The sequence below is a fragment of the Chironomus tepperi genome, unplaced genomic scaffold (assembly GCF_022539635.2).
Source record: "Chironomus tepperi strain 1889 unplaced genomic scaffold, CSIRO-AGI_Ctep_v1 contig_445, whole genome shotgun sequence".
Taxonomy (NCBI): Eukaryota; Metazoa; Arthropoda; class Insecta; order Diptera; family Chironomidae; genus Chironomus; species Chironomus tepperi.
Genome location: NW_027226567.1, coordinates 5,908,350 through 5,925,453, shown reverse-complemented (window position 1 = coordinate 5,925,453; position 17,104 = coordinate 5,908,350). Strand labels below are relative to the sequence as shown.

Sequence of the window (17,104 nt, the reverse complement as noted above, 5' to 3'; positions counted from 1 at the left end):
ATTTTTCAATTTCAACACAGAATCCAAAAACTAATTTTCGAATTTGCGGAGAGAGGGTTGAGCTCCTAATGGTCTTAAAGCCTCCTAATGACTTCTCCTGAGTCTGACTCCTACACCTCTGAATCTGACTCCTACACCTCTTAGGCCGACCACTCCACCTGTGAGTCTGATTGCTACACCTCTGCGTCCGACCCTGAAATAATGTAAGAACTACTCTTAGTTGCAATCTGGAACAATTTTCTCAAGCATTTGTGCGGTAAACAGTCTGAATTTTACTCTTAAATGCACAAAAAAGGCAAAATTAGGCAAAACTTTAAAGTTTTTCTGCCAGAAATGTCTTGATTCTACTGCTTTCTTAATGTCCTGCTAATTTTTCATTATTTAATGCTGTTGAATGTTGAATCTTGAACAAAATAAAAAGACATCCTAAAAAGTTTTGAGGATAATATTTAGTTGATGATAGTCGATAGAACATGAAGAAAAATAAACTTAGTCCTTTGAAAACAAAGAGCATTTTCAAGTTTCGGTAAGCAGCAAATCTAAGCAACAAAAAAAGAATCACTCTATACAGCCTCGTTAATACTTGTTATTGCAATACAATTTTGCACATTAAATTTATATCTCATGATGTGTTGTATCTATAATCGCATTTACTCTAATGACGATGATGATGATTGCCATGAATGGAGAACAAAGTAAAGTGCAATGATGTGAATTGAAAGGATATATAAGAAAAAGAAATAAGAAGATGATGGATGTTGGGATGGAGGAGAATAAAGCAGGAAATATGATCATTTTTTATACAATTTTTACATTCAACATTTATTTATGTGAAATGGAATGAAGGGATCAAATTTATAGAATGGATGAGAAAGAAAGAAGTATGCAGAATTGTCGATGGAAATGAAAGTCATGTTATATTGACATTTTGATCGACAAATCGAAACTTTTTTCTTATGCATAAAAGTTCAGAGATGAATGAATTTTATGTATATTTTTGTGATGAGGAGTTTACAACTTTAAAATCTCCATGACTGCTGCTGTAAGCTTTAAATCAGGGGTGAGCAACCTTTTATGTTCCGCGTCAAACCTTAGTGGTAAGCCTCAATCGAAACCGCACACGGCATATGATTTCTGACATTTTTAAAACATTTTTGGTGAGCCACGGAACACAGGTTGCCCACCACTGCTTTAAATTCTACTTTAATACCTGAAAATGAATCCCATGGCAATAAATTAATTATTTTATATCCACTCCTACCCCAAAAACTCATCATCAAAACTAATAAAGACATATTTTGCTTGTCCTTATCATGTTATCGACAATACACCTTCAAGCTATACATTAAAACTTCATTTTCTGGGGAGAGGATAAACTTCATTGCCATGTAGCATGAATGCAAAAATTCCAATTTCAACAAAGGAATGGAATTTTAGAACGGAAAATGTTCGAGTCGTAATGTGTAAAATAATTCTCTTTGTGCTTTTTATCTGTCACCAGGATATGCAGAATGTCGATTTTGTAGAGAAAATTTTTGGACGCATTATTTGAAAGGGTGATGAAGGCTATTGAATGATAAAGTGTAAAACTGGAGATATTTAGAATTAGTTTTGAATGTAAAAATAGTTGTACATCCCGAGCAGTACGGTTTAGTAGCTTAGATGTCGCTACGTCACAGCAATTATGACCAGATGTGAGGGAGAACTGACGGCTGATGAGTGATTCGGGTCCATTTAGATGGTGAAAAGGGAATTTTGTCATAGGGAGTTGAATATAGCGTGTAACTTGGAAATTGAGATTAGTGACAAACTTAACGGGAATTTTGGTGACTAAGACAAGAACAGGAGAAGGCAGGGCAACCTCCCCAACATCACATGCCTTAACCAAGCCAGACAAACCAACTAAAATACAATCAATGTTCAAAATAAAAGCTCTCAAATATCACAAGCTCAATACTCCCCGAAATAATCTCAAAAGGTATTTTCCATTCCCATTGCCGCTACCTAATACTAGCTTCTCTCCGCCAAAGACATAAAAAAAATTTCTATACCCCGAATTAAATGTGATTTGGGAGTTGAAACGAAAAAAGTTTTTGTTGCTTTGAATTTTCATTTTTTTTCTATTTTTGTCATGTCTTAAATTCCTTACAATTTTCCATTCTTTCTCTAACAAATCAATAAGATGAAAAGAAAAAGATATCGAAAGATGAGAAGGAAATTTTCTTATCTAAAATTAATAGCATTTTGATACCCTACGGGAGGCTTTCTTTTTTTTCATTCTACTGAACTTTCGTCTCATTCACTCATATTTCACTTAACAATGCTCTTCTCATCTCTTATTGCTTCATAGTTCAATAAATTTTCTTCGTTTCTACAATTTTTTAGTGAGTTTTTGAGTATGCAAATTTGTTGTGTTGTTGCTTTGGCTTGGTGTCTAATTGACTTTGGGGTTGGATACATCTATTACATACCCATAAAATTAACGGGTCTTACAATCAAGAATGATTATTAACTATCGGTCAATGAGCAGTTTTAACCAATTTTTTGACTTTACTGTCACTTTACATCCAAGACTATCCTGATAGGTGCTTTTTAAAATGCTGCCATCATGACAACGAAGCGATGGTAGCCAATTGACAAATTTGGTTGTTTTTGCTACATTTGGATGTTATCGCAAAGTGGCTAGAACATGGCAGTACCGCCTCGTCGTTGTGACGACAACATTTCAATATGTGCAGGTCTTGGAATACTCACTTCCTGCAACCATGTTCCTATGTGGAGCTTCGGTTACAACAGAAGACTTTCCATCTGACTCGTTTGCTTTCTTTGTCACCTAGTTTGTACAAATTCCGTATCCGCACGTTGAGCGGATCTTCGACTTTTCCTTTGTGGATTCCATTCAAAAGCTGTGTAACAAACTTGTGTTTCTGTTCCAGCAATGACATTTTTCTTCCGAAGGTTATGCCCTATCCAGCCGTACGTCCTCATCTGAATCTCCTTGTTGATGTCTTGTTGACCTGCTTTTTGCAGAAGCTTATCGTTCGTAGACCAATCATTTGGAGGTCGGGGAATACGACATTCTAAACATGAATTAAATTTATATTAATGAAAAATGTGCCAAATTTTGAAAAAACTAAGCAAGCACCCAGACATTGGCACTAAAAGGCAAATATGCATCCGCACGCCATTTATAAAAGACTCCCGCCAATGAATCTTCATCTAAAAACTCTGCGCTTTAATAAGAAAACCAGCAATAACTCTTCTTACAATTTATTTTACTACATTTTCTTCCTTTTTTCGTCTACATCTTTATGTCTGTGCATTTTCTTGTGTTTTTATGGTGATAACGATGCTATTCAGAAGAAAAAAAACTTCTCAATTTTATTTATCACAAATGTAATATGAATTTGGAATTGAATGAATAAATAGAATGTAAATGAAAGGAAAGGAATTGAAAGAAAAGGAGAAAAAAATTCAGCATAAAATGTCCTGACAATGAATTCATCTATTATATGAGGTGACTTCTATAATTGAATAAGGAAATGTTGGATTTGTAAACGACTGTCGAGATAATATTGATTGGATTGTGAAGGAGATGAATGGCTTTTAGTGATGATGGAGAATTATTTCTTATGAAACTGACTAGACTCTGTATAGGAAGCAGAAGTGACTCAACATCACACAAATATTGAGTTCTTATTGGAAGAACTATGGCTGAATATTTTTCTCAGAAAATTGTCTGAGAACTCAATACAAAACAGATTATATATACAGCATGTCTCAAACTTCCAAAGCAATTTAAAGCTTCATTATCACACAAAACAAATCAAAAGTTTCATGACACTTGATTTATTCAAGGATGAATAATTTCCTTTTATATTAATTAGATTTAAATATTAGCCAAAATTAATTGGAGCATCAAAATACCTTTTGTGACTATCATCTTAATTATCTTTGTCATTCTCAAATATTTGCATTTATTGGTCACATTTAAAAGCTTCAAATGCACTTGTGCATGCTAATTTAGGTAGAAAATTGGAATTATTCGATTGTTGATTGTTCTGTTTCTTTTGATGTATAGGAATTGTTGTTGTCGGAGTGATTCAGTGTTCAAGTAGGCGTGATAAGAAGAGTGTTAGGTGGATTCAGTAGTTAAAGGACACATTGTTAGAAAGCCTGATGAAACTTCCATTAATAAAGTTTTTAAGTCTGATTTTGAAGATGACCAAAGAACTCTTGGAAACAGGCTGTGGATAGAAACACCTCGCATTTGATATAGGTAATGGGCAACGATAAAGCTATCTTCAGACGCCAACAAAGAGAGGCCATGGATCAAGTATCTTAGACCTTCCTGTAAGAAACTACTCAATTTAACCTTTATAGTCTAAGGAACAATACGAAAAAGTAGAAGATTCATCTGCCAATAGTAAAAGTTACTTAATTCAAAACCCTGCACCACGCCAGCGTTACTTTCTCTTGATTCCGAATTCAAACCGGATCCGGAACTTCTTAATTAAGAGTCATGCTGATTTGGCTTCGGAATATTCATCGATTAACCGATTGTCAGGCCGAATGCTATTTTGCATATTTATACTAATCCGCTGCGATCACTATGCTATCAAACAATATAAAAATGTAACATCAACAAAGTCAATGCGCCACAAAAACCACTCATCATAAGAGCTTGTCACAACATCACAATAAACAATTTAAATTAAAATCATGAAAACATAATTTTTCAAGTCAATAAATCGGAAAAAAAAATGTTTCTAAAGTGCAATAAAACCAACAAGCTATTCGCACACTTTTGAGTGCCGGTACATTGATTCCTCACTATTTCCGCTAAATCGTTTCCATTTCATTCAATACTTTTATTTTGTATTTCAAACATTTCAACTCCAATTAACTTTTTTTTTTCTTTCCAATTTTACTTTTTTCCAATTTTTTTTTTATTTCAGATACATAGTTCCGTTCAGTCCGGGTAGAAAAGAGTGAAACTACAGAAAAAAAAACCAATCAAAAAGCAATTTCAATGTACAGAAATAGTTCAAAATACAAAAAAAAGAATCCATTGATAATAAAAATCAACACAGAAAATTTTTATTGCTTTTTTTCTCCTCCAACTTCCACTATTTTCATGTACATCCACTGATATTTTGCTGTATACAGTTTTTTTTATAAATATGTGCTCATATCACGCTATGTTATGCATAACTTATTGATTCTGATATGAGTTAGATATGCAATATGCACACATAACATAACATGGAATATATAAAAGTATTGCTTTGTGGATTCTTTTTATTTCTTGTACTTTCTTTCTTATGCTGCTTAAATTTTTTATGATCGTTTCACGTGAATATGTGAAATATCGCCTTCTTTTACGTCTTTATGCTGCTTTTCTGCTTGCTCGTTATTAACGTTTCATATGCATAAGCGTTCGAATATGTAGAATAACTTATGAGCTGATTGGTGAATGACATGAACGCAGTTACAGGTAGTTTTTTTTGTTGGTTTCATTGTTAAGTTACATGGAAGTTGAATGAAAGGTGACGGCTTAATCACAAAATGCACTTATTGGATTGAATAGAGCACTTGAAGACTTGAATTGAAGCTGTTATATTCAGGTTTTAGTCCAAAACAACGAGGGCTGTGGAATGAGCACTGGATAGGAGCGAAGGTTTAGAGAAACTAAAAGCCACGCTCTGTAACAGCCCTCAATGCTCTATAGGTAATCTAAAACAGACAGCGTTGAAGATCGAGATCTATCTACGCCACTGCTGCTTTTTCGCTATTTAAAAGATCAAGTTCCATTTCTTAAAATATTCATCGATCTTGCCTTACAAATTTGCCAGATTTTCTAAAGACAAGTCTAGAAGAATCAACAAAATGTCCTTCAAAATTCTTATCGACTTCAATCTCTGTTTTAACTCTTCTTTCTAAACTTCAAGCACAGACAAAAGAGCAAGATCAGAAAAACTTTTTGCGTGTGAAATTGAGCTCTAAATCTTTATCATCTGTCTTGTATCCAAAAGCTTACTTGTGCATAATGAAAACATTGAAAATAATTTAAAACTTTATTATTCTTGTAAAACGTTTTTACATGTAGAAGCAAGGTGTGGAAGCTCTAAAAAAATCCTACAAAATGCCAGCATTTTCCACCACTTCCCTAAACTTGCCTTATTCCAAAGGTGTCGCCATTTGTAAGACACGCGCCATTTGTCTTACTTTTTCATACCCAATTGTCTATCTTCAACTTTCTCCTGGTGAATTCCATTAAGCGATTTATATGGAACCAATGAAGAGGGCTTTTAAGGCCTGTTTACATATCTTAGTTGACAATTCCATCTCCAGGCTAGAATATTTGACGCTTCTAATGCCACTAATTGAAACTCACTTACAACTGCGACGTTAGCAAAAGCTACGATTTACAATCAATAGAAAGTCTCATGCTTTCTCGCTATCGGGATCGAGATCGTTTCCGGATGCCACGGAAAGTTTCCAAAAATTTCAATCCCGATCCCGATCCCGATCCCGAAAATTTATCTGGATAATAGAAACCAATCATCAAGCTAACCTAATTATAAACTGTAGTTTTAAGGGGTATTTTGATATGTTTTCACCCATTGTGCATAAGATATTAGTTTACATAATTCTTTCAAAATGTCAATCTCTTTTGAGTTTCTTTTGTCAAGAGTGACTTACATCATTACTTCTTCAAAGAACAACAATTTATAATACTTTGCTTGAGTTTTTGAAACTTTTTCAATATAATTAGCTCTTTTTGTAAGAAAATTGTTGAAATTATAATTCAGTTTTGTTGCTTTTTGTTAATATTTTTAGTTTTGACTACTTGATCAAGTACCAGACTCTTACAGAGCTCAAATTGGGGTTAAAGTGACAAGACTCGAACATATTTGCAAATTTAACTGTATTGACTTCTAGTTCTGAACTATTTTGATCAAATTTAAACAAACAAACAGCACAAAACATACATAAAACAACAATCTACTCCAACTACCTAAATGCATTGCAATAACAGCTAAAAGCTCGAATTGTCTTGAATAAATTATCCAAATCCTCTTCCCTAAACAATTACTAACTCCATTCTTTTAGTCATTCCTTTGTTCTACAAGACACTTTAAATCTACACCTGACAATAGTGTCAAAATCTCAACATGATATACCCCCAAAAGACTCTTTAAATACCATCACAATAATCAACTCCAAAAAAATTTCCCTCGAGAATGCGCCACTTTGCACAAAAAAAACATTCGCTTCTGCTGTTTATACTGCTTCTTACAAAGAGATGAAAATGTTTACATGACTGAGAATGCATAAAAAAGATAACAAGATGTCGGTATAGGAAAAGAAAGTTTCGAAAAAGTGAATTCATTGGTAATAGATGAATGGATGTATATTGGATAGATACAAGATATTGTTCACATGATGAGATGCAATTGAGATTTTGTTGCTTCTTTATGCAAAAAAAGAATGGAATGATGAAGGAAGGAAATGATTTTAAGCAGTTTGAATGGATTGAGTTGGGTTTTTGGTGATTTTGGCACTAGACCTCATGTTGAGACCTGCTTGAGCAGCACAATTAGTTTAAAAGCATTTTTCGCCTTAAAAATTGAATCAAATTGATCCATGTCGGTGCCGTCTGGGCAACTTTGCATCTTACCCTAAACACGACAAAGGAGCGTAGACCTAGCAAACATCTTGTGCTGTTCGGGCTGTCCTCGACCCTTTTTGTGCCTGTCAAGACACAAAATCTTGAAAACCAGCTTAAAATCCTAATTTCTGGCAATTTTCTAACACATTTCTAGATCCACAACCCTTTCCTAACATCCAATCCAATCCAGTCATTCTGTTTCCTTTCATTTTCCATCTACTCCATGCACATACACTGTACATACCATTTAACAATGAATAAATGAATCATGCATATGAATATTCGAATGAAATTAAATTTTATTTCATTTTCATTCTGATACACTCAACTGAGCACAAGAGGTTCTCATTGAGGCATTACAATGAGATCTTTTGCTTATTGTATAGCAATAATAAGCACACAAGAAGCTTCGAACAATATATAAAATATGAATAAATTGCAATTCTCTTGGCATTGTTTTCGAATATGAATCAAAGATTTTTTAAAAGGAAAAAAAAAGAAGCAATGAGTCATGCAACGAATGAAAGTCATAATGAAATTTTATTTGCTTCTTGAATGGCTGATAAAATCATTTTTTGATGGGCATTCAGAAATTTTCAAATAAAATTTGATTGAATTTTACTGACACATGAACTTTTATTGGTTTAAAAATTTTAATAAAACTTGCATGAAGTGCTGAACTTGATGAGATTAAGTATTAGGATTCTGAGCTTGAATTTGAGGAGTCGTTCACAAATGACACGTTAAGGATTTAGGGAAGAGATGAAGCGGCACACTCAAGAACTCGCTGTAATAAGTCTCATTATCAAATTGGTCTACAAAAAGATGTCATGGCTACGCCAGCGTTTAAACCATTTAAACCTTTTGCCGTCAACTCGGCAATGTAGCAGTGCCCTATGTTGTGCTTCTTCGGGAAATGGTATGGGATGGCACCAAAAACGTAATTTCTTGATGAAGAACACATTTTGGACATTTAAGTAGCATTGAAGTGACATGGCACTAAAAAGTTGTCCCATTTGGATTTAATTTGTCGGGAATGAAAGGCTGTGGGTAGCATTAGAGCTTGTCGCATGCGACATCTTTAAAATATCATGCATTAAATTATTCTGGACTGTTAATGAAGTAAGTAAGGAAGTATTTATTTAAGTAAGCAGAACATATTGAAAGAAGATCTATCGGACCGGTTTGTGGGATGGACGTCATTTACAAAAAGTCTCCAAGCCAACAGTGTTTAAAATTTTTTCAAGATAAAAGCACGTACTGACAATAAAATAATCAAGTCCAAGCATGAATAGCCATAAAACTCAAATCAATCCCTAAAATTCAGCAACACATTCTAGTTGATTCTCTAAAATGATTTCATAGATACTAAATCTTCTAATTTTATTCAGCATCACAATAGAAACCAAAGTTTTATTGTTTCAATATTTTTTTGGTTCCCTGAAAACTGGTACACATCCAATGCCTTAAGGAACTATTTATAATCTTTTTATATCTGCAAACAAAAGCGATACAGTTTTTACACAGAAATAACCCACAATTTTATAGATTTTCTGTTGCAGCATAAAGATTCAGCTGCTACATTTCTTTATCATTTCAATAATCGTTCTCAATTGGGTTATAAACTTGGTACTTTTTTCCATCTGCAATTCCTTTATACCAAAAAAAAAAATTTGTCTATGCTCAATTTGGTATCATTGCAATGATTTTTTATGAGCTCAATTGCAAAATTGCAAATGCTACAATGTGGTGTTGAAAGGAATGACAATTTAGATGATAAGCAACTAGCCATTGATGCCAAAAAGTATCAATTCACTGTCGTTTATTATTGGATTTTGAATATTCAGTGATGATCAGTTACCAATTTGATTGGTTCAAGTTGAAATGTTGTACGTACAGCAGACAAGCAGTCAGCATAGTTCACTAAGAGACATTGAGCATGCTCACCTAATTTAACGTGCATGTAGGTAAAGTCAAGCAATATAATTGAGCATGCTCATGCTTTTGAGCTTAATTCTCATTTTCTCGGGCTCAGAGACCACACAAAGTCATCCTGCAGTTGTCAGTCACTAGCTAGTCGCTTGGAAAGTGTTTCAACATGTGCTGATCGAGTTGGACTTGCTCACAAATGGTGTCAATTAGTAAATGGGACTACATCAAGTCAGTAGATGCATTCTAATCACAAAATCCCATTTACCGCTGATTATTGCAATATTCCTAATACTTTGAAACCCTTTGCATCTTATTATAGACAAAAATGAGCACCAAATGCAACTCCAACCTCCCAAAAAATCAGCTAAATGAAAAAAAAAAATTCAATTTCTTCTCAATTTTTTATGGCAAATTGGAACGTCCGTGGTTATTCTAACTGCAACAGAAAACTTTACAACCACAATTTACTTCTCTCCGGTGCACTTCTGTGCCAATAAGTTTTCTTCATTTTCATTCTGTATGCATGCAACATTTTACATTTTGCTAGATTTTTCCCTCAAATATTTACAATTCCCACAACAAATAAATAATTTTTTTTTTCACTTCTCATTCTCAACTTTTGCATACCTGCACATTCATGTTCGCCATTGCAACAAGAAAAAAAAAGATGTAAATAGGTGCTGTATGCTTACTAATGTCCCGGGAATATTTCTACTGTGTAGGAATATTGTTTATGTATGTCATTTCTTTCCACAGTTTCATATTTTTGTGCTGTACAGGAATACAAAAATTTTTTCATTTCCTAACTTTTGCCACTTCATAAAATGTTGTTTCCAAAGATAAAAAAAATGTAAATCCTTGTTCTGGTACAAAAAGGAAGGAAACTTGTAACAGTCCGGGATGACATGTGCGGCTATAAATATTACATGACATGGCTTATTGATAACAGAGGTTTGGGACTTTTTTTGTTATATAAAGATAAATATGACGAGGACTTTTTGACTTATTTTATGAATTTTAAGGACTGGATGTGGAAAATGACAGCAAATTTATTGTTTGCATATTTTAGGATGTACTATAAATATATATTCACAAATGTCAGACAGTTTAATCAGGAAAAATTGCAATTTAAACTCGAAAATTTATTAAAAAAGAGACATACTTATGAATGCAGACTGCATTTCTTTATGGAAATAAATTTTAATTAGAAAAGGAAGAGCTAGTTTTTCTGTAGAATGAGAAGAAAGTGATATCTTAGCGCAGTGTTGAAGCTTTGCCACATTTTAATGGCGTTACTCGAGCTGCATAATGAAGTGAATTGCATTATTAGGGGTCAAAATCAGCTGCAACGGAACCGTCATGGCAACTTCACGTCTAACCGTTAACACCGCGACGTAGCGTTGTCTTAGTGAACACGTTGTTCTCTAGCAGGCAAAGAAACCGCTTTTAGGTACCGTAATGGTGTTCCATGAGGGTACCATGAGGGTATGATCTTAGCCTATTAAGGGTTGTCCTGTTCAAAATTGAGAAACAAAAAGAATTTTGATTATTAATTAGATGCCACCTTCTTATTTACTTTGCTTCCTTATCACTTATACACGTTGGTCAGTAGAAAACATCAGAAGCCAGCTCTATTCTTCAAAACTGTTTACCAGTTCAAGAATTCAAGAGAGAGAATCAGGGAGAATTTGATTCCCAAACCACCTTTCCTTACTTATTTCGCTGGCCCTAAAGATCAACTGTGATCCATAATCTCTCAGGTGAACAGAACGGTAAAGGTCCTTCAATTTTATTTCGGACCATAATAAAGATAATAATAATAATAATAATAATCTCTCAGGTGACGCCTAAAGCCGGCTGTGTCGCTCGCTTCCGTCTGCGAATTATCAATACCAAATGCAATACTGTCTCTATCGACAGCTTTCTTCCATGAGCTCTTTTCCGACCCCCTTATTACACCCCTGACATACAGAAATGCTTCAATATTATTTATTAATGGACACCCACTCATCACATCAAGTTTATTTTATAAACCACTCAATTTCCACATCAAAAATAAATAACCAATTTCATTAGAATTCCACAAAAAAAAAGTCAATTAAAACTTTTTTTTTGTCAATTCTAAAACGTAAATATGTCCTAATTGGGTATTCAATTTTCAGGACATTTGCCTTTCATTAAAGTTTAAATTTGTTGTTTCGTTTGCGGACAAAATTGATTCTGGACCGACAATGTTGTGGACTTTTCATTTAAAGTTGATGTCAATACGGAATGGGTATTTTTTGTGTCAATTTACATTTCATTTTCGATATGTTGATTTTACGGTAAATTGAAACAAATTTTAAAACTGTTACTGAAAATGCAATAAACTGAGTTTAAATTGGTCGACTCAACAACAATCTCAGCAAGGAAAATCTAAAAAGATGTGGGATAAAACTAGGCAAAATCAAATTATCGACAATTTAATCTTTCAAAGGATTTTAAAACCAAAGAAAATTCATAATAACTTTTAACAACTTCAAAAACCAAAAAGGCTGCTTCCAAGAATTTTTAACAAGGTCAAAGAGAAAGTTAATGATTGGTAAATTGATGAAAAGTGTTCAATTTTTGTTTGTGTACCTTTGAAAATCAAGCAAATGTCCATTTCAGAATTTAGTATTTATCAAAGTGTATAGAGAGAAGTTATTGATTTAGGGGTACGTACGGTAGTTACGTGGTGGTGAAAATTGCATTTTTAGACTCATCTGCATCTCTATAGTCAGTCATTGTGGCTTGAATTAAGAAAATCCTGAGAAATTCTAAAAAAAGTGTCTAAAATTGAACAAACTTTCACATCAGCCAAGACTATAAAGCTCATTTTCCAGCACATCTTATCTCTCTTCATCTTCACGTCATGACAACCTTTAATGCCTTATATCTTCTTTATCCTCCCCCATAGCAACTCAAAAAACTTTCAAAGAAAATTTTCATATTTTTTTTTTAATTTTTAATTTTTAATACACCGTTCGAGACAGCATGAAAGGAAGCTAGCACGATGAAAAACTTTTTTTTTTTTGTCGATCGTACATGGAATTCTCTTTTTTCTCTATAAATAAAAATTAGCTCCTTTATTGTGCATGACTCAAAAGGAAATAAATAACGAGATACAACATTGATGGCAGCAACAATGAAGCAAAAGAAATATAAGCGATGAGTTTTATGCAAATTTTTGTGCTCTTTATGTACAATTTCCCTCAATATTTGAGACATTGAACAAATTTCTTGAAGAAAAGCATAAAGAGGGTATAGATAGGAATCTAACTGGGTTAAATTTGGAAAAAAGTGCATTTTTAAATCATGGAATTGATTTTAGTGCCGTAGATTCTAAGAAGTTTAAGATCATAATGGTTTCGCATCAAGCAAGGCTGTAGAATTGGCCAAAATCTTTCTTCTTTTGGAATAAATTCTTGAATTTGCTAGGGTTTTTCAAGTCAAAAATCCAAAAATCTCAATAATTTTTGAGTTCCATTTTCCAACCTGTTTCTTCCCTACTTGAAATGGGAACCAAATGGTCTTAGTAAGCCAAAAACACCCGTTTTTAGGTACCATAGTCGTATCTCCGTATTTGTGTATCATGAAAGCATGCCTTTTGTCTATAAGGGTTGGGGTGAAGGTTGACTCTGAAATCTCCCTATTTTTAATGTGTCTTTAACTCCTTACCCCTGGTCAGAGCTCGAAGGAGACTCGGATTATGTATGGTATCGAATCAACTTATGTCGGACTTTTATATGAAGTCCTTATTGGTATTATATACCTAATTGGCAGAAGTTATCGAAAGATATAGCTGTCTACAGACGTTCTTTAAACGCGGCAATGGGCCCCCGTGCACCACAGCCAAGGAAGTACGTAAGTAATATGAATTCGAGTCGACCCAAGTAGACTGTTTCATCCAAATTCCGAGTCAATTTGGGGCTATACCCCCTGACTTTTATTATAGAAATATTCCTAAATAGATCAACTTGAGATCAACACCCTCTAAAAACCATCCTTTATGTCTAATCCGCAAATAAAATATCATTAGATCAAAATCTAAAAAATCACATCCATAAAACAAATATCAGCGATCAAGAAATGTGTATTTCAGAGATTGTTATAGTTTGTTCATGGATTTGCTTGCCATGCACAAAAAAAGATTGATTTATTGCCTCACCTTCTCCTCCTTCTTGTCAAATATTTCCTCCATCTTTTTTTGTTGCTTTGGCCTTTCGCCAGACTCAAACTTTTTTGGCTTCTTATACTAAATTCTTTTTTTATTCAATTGCTCAATACATAAAATGATTGAGAAGGCAAGCAACAAAAAAATAAATAAATAATAGGAGGGTTGAGCTGAACAAAAAATTTTAAGAATATATCAGAATCTAAATTTCAATAAGACGAGCGTAGGTATTTATATTTGAGTGGGATGTTGGCTCATAAAAGACCAAGAAAAATATTTAAGAGGATTTATATTTGGCAACTTTAGAAATAAGTGTAATGCCTTAATAGCTTTCCATTCTTTTGAATTCATTCAGATACTCTAATGCGATGATATATTTCATTATTTCTACAAAAAAGCTCTTACAATAAAATGGCCAACAATCTGGGTCAGTTTTATATCAAATATTTAAAGCTTTCAATTTAAAGACATTCCAGAATGGGAAATATTTATCAGAAAAATGAAACTTTTTTGTCCATTCCGGTTTGTTAATGCAATATTCAATTTCACCAACAATTTTGCTTTCATTTGATTTATTAATCCTTGAAAATATTCCGTCATGGACCGAAATTTGGGGGACATTTGTTTATGATGTTTCCCGAAAAGCACAAATCGGCAAATTGATCCAAAATCCAGCACCAAACCTCGAAGTCGGATCGAATTTTATATGGAGTCGAATTGAGGTGAGTCAGCTTTGTCATACAAAATCCGAGTCGACTTCAAGCTTTGGACACAATCAACACTGCGTGGCTTTGACACGATACCGAATTTAAACCAAATCCTAGACCAAGTCAGAGTCCAACCTATGCTTTTTCGCTATCGGGATCAAGATCTGGATTTCCCGGGGTATCAATTTGCCAACCTTTTGGGCTGAAGGCACTACGATTGACAATCTGTTGGTCACACTTTTTAGAGTTACTTTGGGATCCGAACCACTTGCAGCTTGCAATCTGCAGTCTGCAAAGACACGAGCACGTCCTTAAACATGATAAACTCTTCAATTTACTCAATTACAATTCGTAATCGCAAGAATTTGCCAAGATATTCATCCAGATACTAGCAAATCCTTGAATCCCTAGCAATGGAAACACATTATGTGCTAAAGACCTCAAAACTGCACCAAAAACAAGAAATCGATCTTCGTATTGAGTACATTAACAAAAATTGATTCTAGGATCTTTGGCACGTAATGCCAACGCTCTACCATTTAGATTACTGATGTCATTTCACCACATTCATTTAATGACAGACATCATTTGTGAACAACCCCACAAAAAAAGGCAAAAGGCAAAGAGCACCATAAAAAATTTGTAAATTTAAATCCATTATTAAAACTTTTCAATTCATCAAATTATTCTTTTTATACATGTATCCTTGTTTATGAACTGTACACAGAATATGAATGAATCAAGCACAACAAAGTTGTAACAAAAAAATAGGGTTGTATCCTTGAGGGAATTTTTGTCAGAATTTTAATACAAAATCTCAAATTTCCCCATAACTTGATAAAGCTTATGTTTACAGGCAATAATCTCCACATCCAGACAACTCCTCAAAAATTATTCAAAGGAATGGAATCACGTCACACAATCCATAACATTAAGCAACATCTCATTCCTACTTTATTGCTTCATTTTACATCCATCCAGCATACATTTTTTTTTGTGTGTACTGTCGTTGAACCATCTTCGTCATGCAATGAACTCGCATGTAAATTGAGTCACATAAGAGGATGGAACAAAACAAGGAACAGAATAAAAATGTATCATGGATGGGAAAAAAAGGGAAACAATTTGAATAATGTGATATTTTGATGGATTAATGAATATATAATAAAAAATGAGGATATAGAAACAAATGTGAATATAAATTCATATCACTTTACTTCCATTCCTTTATTTATTCAATCTTCTTTTTTTTTGTTTCGGCAAATATGTCAATGTATCATTGACATGTCAATGTATCATTGACATATTGTCTGATGGAATTAAAGTATCAGTAGAATTATGCTTGGTGGATGTGGGAAGGGATGGAAAAAATTAAATACTGTTGAATGGATTGTGGATCAAACCCAATTTATATTTGACTGAAGTGGAAAATTGGTTGAGGTTGGGGTTTATTTTAGATGTTGCCCGAGCGGCACAGTGTGAACTGCTGTATTTTTCCAGGGATGCTGTTATATTTTGCTTCTGTGGCTCGACATAGCTTTAAAATGTCCCAATTTTTCAAGTAGTCATGATTGTTACGAGAATGAGCTCGCCAAGCCTCACACTCAAAATTAACCTGCTCCTTTAATTCTGTACCATTTCAGCGGTTTGGCATAGCCAGGAATGCACCACGGGTACTTGGGTAGGAGAAGCTGAAGGCCGGTGAACACCTTTATTGCGCGTCACTACCATTTGCAAATCTAAAGAAGTCATGAAACTCAATACAAATTTTGGAGTTTTGGATTAATTTAGAACATTTCCTTTTTGAAGGGTCTGGATTCAAGACCTGACCTTGAAAATATTTTTTTCGGAATTTCAATTATTTATTGCACATTTTTGCAAGTTTCTAAAGATTTTAAGTAGTTCTTTGAATAATTAAACTCAAAATGTTCCAAAATAACCCCAAAAGTGCCAAACTTAGAAATGTTCCGATTTTTTAGTGTTCCAATTTTTTGGCAAAAATCCTCTGGTCACCCTAACTTAAGGATATCCAACCAAAAAATAAATAAATTAAGATCATGCACTCAAAAAAAAGAATAAAAATGACAAAAAAGTGGAGATGCCGAGGATTGAACTCGGGACCTTTAACATGCAAAGCTAACGCTCTACCAGCTGAGCTACATCCCCTAAAACGATGTCATATCTGCATCTTGACAAATGGACATATTTATACTTCAAACGAACAGAGAACTTTTACAAACTAGGTAGCAGAGCTTGTCATAGAGTCAGATGAAGAGTCTTTTGGTGTAACCTAAGCTCCACATAGAAACATGGAAAATGGAACATGGTGAACGTTGTGCTGTTCGGGTTAGGTAATGTCATGAATTGTCAGATTACATACAAAATTAGACATTCTCTCACTTTCCGTTGCTTAAACCGCATGTTAAATTTAAAATTATCTCATCCTCTACATCCCTAATCATTACATCACATCCAATAAACTCCTCAGCTTTCATCACAAAAAAACCTCAAAATGCGGTCTATGGAGAAGGTCTCTGTTTATGTAACACTAATTAATTTCACAAGTTTGATGCTTCCAACAAGAAAAAATATATA

At 33.8% G+C, this 17,104-nt stretch overlaps 1 non-coding gene across 1 annotated transcript; it reads right to left on the bottom strand.

Moving 5' to 3' along the window:
- Positions 1–16,602: 16,602 nt before the first annotated feature.
- On the bottom strand, positions 16,603–16,675 carry TRNAA-UGC (transfer RNA alanine (anticodon UGC)). Its single transcript has one exon. It is a non-coding gene; the product is annotated as a tRNA-Ala (tRNA).
- Positions 16,676–17,104: the final 429 nt, after the last annotated feature.